We start from the raw sequence: 3,486 nt of genomic DNA on the forward strand, positions 1-3,486 counted from the left end.
CCACTGTTCCCAACAACCAGTCACTAATCACCACTGTTCCCAAAAACCAGTCACTAATCACCACTGTTCCCAACAACCAGTCACTAATAACCACTGTTCCCAACAACCAGTCACTAATCACCACTGTTCCCAACAACCAGTCACTAATAACCACTGTTCCCAACAACCAGTCACTAATCACCACTGTTCCCAACAACCAGTCACTAATCACCACTGTTCCCAACAACCAGTCACTAATCACCACTGTTCCCAAAAACCAGTCACTAATCACCACTGTTCCCAACAACCAGTCACTAATAACCACTGTTCCCAACAACCAGTCACTAATCACCACTGTTCCCAACAACCAGTCACTAATAACCACTGTTCCCAACAACCAGTCACTAATCACCACTGTTCCCAACAACCAGTCACTAATAACCACTGTTCCCAACAACCAGTCACTAATCACCACTGTTCCCAACAACCAGTCACTAATCACCACTGTTCCCAAAAACCAGTCCCTAATCACCACTGTTCCCAACAACCAGTCACTGATCACCACTGTTCCCAACAACCAGTCACTAATCACCACTGTTCCCAACAACCAGTCACTAATCACCACTGTTCCCAAAAACCAGTCACTAATCACCACTGTTCCCAACAACCAGTCACTGATCACCACTGTTCCCAACAACCAGTCACTAATCACCACTGTTCCCAACAACCAGTCACTAATCACCACTGTTCCCAACAACCAGTCACTGATCACCACTGTTCCCAACAACCAGTCGCTGATCACCACTGTTCCCAACAACCAGTCACTAATCACCACTGTTCCCAACAACCAGTCACTAATCACCACTGTTCCCAAAAACCAGTCACTAATCACCACTGTTCCCAACAACCAGTCACTAATCACCACTGTTCCCAAAAACCAGTCACTAATCACCACTGTTCCCAACAACCAGTCACTAATCACCACTGTTCCCAACAACCAGTCACTAATCACCACTGTTCCCAAAAACCAGTCACTAATCACCACTGTTCCCAACAACCAGTCACTAATCACCACTGTTCCCAACAACCAGTCACTAATCACCACTGTTCCCAACAACCAGTCACTGATCACCACTGTTCCCAACAACCAGTCACTGATCACCACTGTTCCCAACAACCAGTCACTAATCACCACTGTTCCCAACAACCAGTCACTAATCACCACTGTTCCCAACAACCAGTCACTAATCACCACTGTTCCCAAAAACCAGTCACTAATCACCACTGTTCCCAACAACCAGTCACTGATCACCACTGTTCCCAACAACCAGTCACTGAACACCATTTTGTGTCCCCCCGCGGAATTTTATAATCTTCATTTTAAACTTTCTTCTTGTCAAAAAAAAGTTATGTCCATAATCATTTGTTCTTATAAAACTCTAGACTCCTTTATTATATTCTGATTAATCTTTATTCTCTATGATCCTGATAAAACCTTTATAGAACTCTACTATACAGTCAAATGCAAAAGTTTAGGAACCCCTGACAATTTCCATGATTTTCATGTATAAATATTTGGGTGTTTGGATCAACAATTTAATTTTGATCTATCGAATAACTGAAGGACACTAAAGTAATAATTCAGTAGTGAAATGAGGTTTATTGGATTAACAGAAAATGTGCAATAAATTTGGGCACCCCAACAGAAAAATCCCATCAATATTGAGTAGAGTCTCCTTTAGCAGAAATAACAGCCTCTAGACGCTTCCAATAGCCTGTAATGAGCGTCTGGAATCTGGATGAATGTATTTTGGCCCATTCCTCCTTACAACAACATCTCCAGTTCAGTTAGGTTTGATGGTTGCTGAGCATGGACAGCCTGCTTAATGATATTCAATGATATTCAGGTCTGGGGACTGGGACGGCCATTACAGAACATCCTACTTGTTCCTCTGCATAAATGCGCGAGTAGATTTTGAGCAGTGTTTTGGGTCGTTGTCTTGTTAAAATATCCATGGCGTAACTTCAACTTTGGGACTGATTCCTCAACATTATTCTCAAGAATCTGCTGATATCGAGTGGAATCCATGCCACCCTCAACTGTACCGGCACTGGCTACACAGCCCCACAGCATCATGGAACCTCCACCAAATTTTACTGTGGGTATCAAGTGTTTTTCTCGGAGTTCTTCAGTTATTGGATAGATCAAAATGAAATTGCTGATCCAAACACCCAAATACTTATAAATGAAAATCATGGAAATTGTCAGGGGTTCCTAAACTTTTGCATACGACTGTATTCTATTCTGATTAATTCACTTTAATAGGTTCTGATAAAACTGTTGAACAAATGACGTGAATAAAACTCTGTCCAATCTTATTTTGGTAAAATTCTATTCCGCTCTTTTCCTAAACCATAGTGTATTAGATCAAACTATTCTACAGGAGTTTGTTAAAGCATCAAAATATCGTTTTATCATAAATCTGTTCTGTTCCACAAAGTCAGGAACTGATGACAGCTAATCTACATACACATGATTCGGTATCTATTATTTCTTTACTTTTCCTTACAGTCGTGACGAAAGCACAGGGACAGAGAAGCACTTCTTTGGACACTTCATTTCTACCGTAATACAATTACATTTGATTCTAAAGTATCGAGCACGTTTTCTTCACGTAGCATCACAAGACATTTTGATATATGAATATGCAAATTCGGACATCTAGCGACATCGAGTTACTTTGAAACAGAGCTGGTGATGTGACAAGGTTTAAAAGATGAAAGTGTGTGTGTGTGTGTGTGTGTCTGTGTGTGTGTATGTATGTATGTGTGTCTGTGTGTGTGTGTGTCTCTTTGTGTGTGTGTCTGTGTGTGTGTGTGAACACTGTATGTATTAAACCTTCATAAAAACACGCAGCTTTCTTTTTTAGACCTTCTGACTCTACAGGTTTATTATAACCAGAATTTAATTTTATTTTTAATGACACTTTGAGACTTTTTAATGCTAAAAGTTAGTTAAAATCACTCACCCATTTGTTCCGTGTGTGGATCCGTATATGAAGCAGAACAAGAAGAAATGAATAGTTTTAAGAATATTTAAGAATCTTACAGAATTTCCCCCAAAGCACCGCACAGCTCGGCTAGTGAACTTCTAGTCTTTTTTCTGTGCACTGCGCTATGAAGTTGACTCACTGCTCCCCCGTGTGGTCACTACCAGAAGTGCAGCCTGCAACAGGTGCACCATCAGTTTCAATATTTACTCAAGTACTAAAAAGTAAATTTTACAATGAGCCTTTGTTTACTACATCATATTGAAATATTTTGCTGAGGAAGGTCCAGGATTATTATAAATCATCATCATCATCATCATCATCATCATCATCATCATCATCATCATCGTGATTTTCTTCATCATCATCATCATCATCATCATCATCATCATGTTCTTCTTCTTCATCATCATTATGATCATGATCATCATCATCTTCATCACCATTTTCTTCTTCA

The 3,486-nt window shown here is 40.1% G+C and overlaps 1 protein-coding gene across 4 annotated transcripts in view; it reads right to left on the reverse strand.

Annotated features, from left to right (window-relative positions):
• Positions 1 to 3,163, reverse strand: part of veph1 (ventricular zone expressed PH domain-containing 1) — an 85,852-nt gene extending 82,689 nt beyond the window's left edge. For all 4 annotated transcript variants that reach the window (XR_007144701.1, XM_027161732.2, XM_047822481.1 and 1 more), the window contains exon 1: positions 3,009 to 3,163. The gene's annotated coding sequence lies outside the window, so the exon portion shown is untranslated. The remainder of the gene's footprint in view (positions 1 to 3,008) is intronic.
• Between the last annotated feature and the right edge of the window lie 323 nt (positions 3,164 to 3,486).

This window comes from Tachysurus fulvidraco, chromosome 13, assembly GCF_022655615.1.
Source record: "Tachysurus fulvidraco isolate hzauxx_2018 chromosome 13, HZAU_PFXX_2.0, whole genome shotgun sequence".
Classification (NCBI taxonomy): Eukaryota; Metazoa; Chordata; class Actinopteri; order Siluriformes; family Bagridae; genus Tachysurus; species Tachysurus fulvidraco.